This window comes from Berghia stephanieae, chromosome 12 (genome assembly GCF_034508935.2).
Source record: "Berghia stephanieae isolate SIO BIC M18660-M18661 chromosome 12, UCSD_Bste_1.3, whole genome shotgun sequence".
Lineage (NCBI taxonomy): Eukaryota > Metazoa > Mollusca > Gastropoda > Nudibranchia > Aeolidiidae > Berghia > Berghia stephanieae.
The window spans coordinates 40,068,358-40,069,084 of record NC_088371.1 but is presented as its reverse complement, the minus strand read 5'-3'; positions in this window follow the sequence as shown (position 1 = coordinate 40,069,084).

The following is a 727-nucleotide window of genomic DNA, read 5'->3' as shown; positions in this document are numbered from 1 at the left end:
AAATAGTCCGTCATCCGTTTCCTCAGAAACAGAAATGACATCACCACCCAGACTGCAGGGAAATGGGAGCGGTGATGGAAACATTTACCAGCAGGAGGATATTTGACACCTGGGTTACTAAAGGCCTGTACAAGTTGTCTCTAGGATACAGGCATAAACCAGCAGAAGGATACACAACTCTATTACAAGATAGTACAAGATGTCTCTGTGATGCAGACATCTAGTATCAGAAGGATACACAACAACTCTATTACTAAAGGCCAGTACAAGATGTCTCTGTGATGCAGACATCTAGTATCAGAAGGATACACAACAACTCTATTACTAAAGGCCAGTACAAGATGTCTCTGTGATGCAGACATCTAGTATCAGAAGGATACACAACAATTCTATTACTAAAGCCCAGTACAAGATGTCTCTGTGATGCAGGCATCTAGTATCAGGAGGATACACAAAAACTCTATTACTAAAGGCCAGTACAAGATGTCTCTGTGATGCAGACATCTAGTATCAGAAGTAACAACAAGAGATAAAGTGAGTAGAAAAGTGCCAGAAGAGAATAGAGAAAAAAACTTTTTCGCGGCGGTGGTGGGGTTTGAACCTGCGACCTTATTGGTACGACAACTCGGCCTGGCCGGTGAGAGCGTGACTCTACCGTGTGAGATATCCACGAATACAAAAATATTCGTATCAAACTCAGGTCATTTCTACAGCTCTCTCTCTCTCT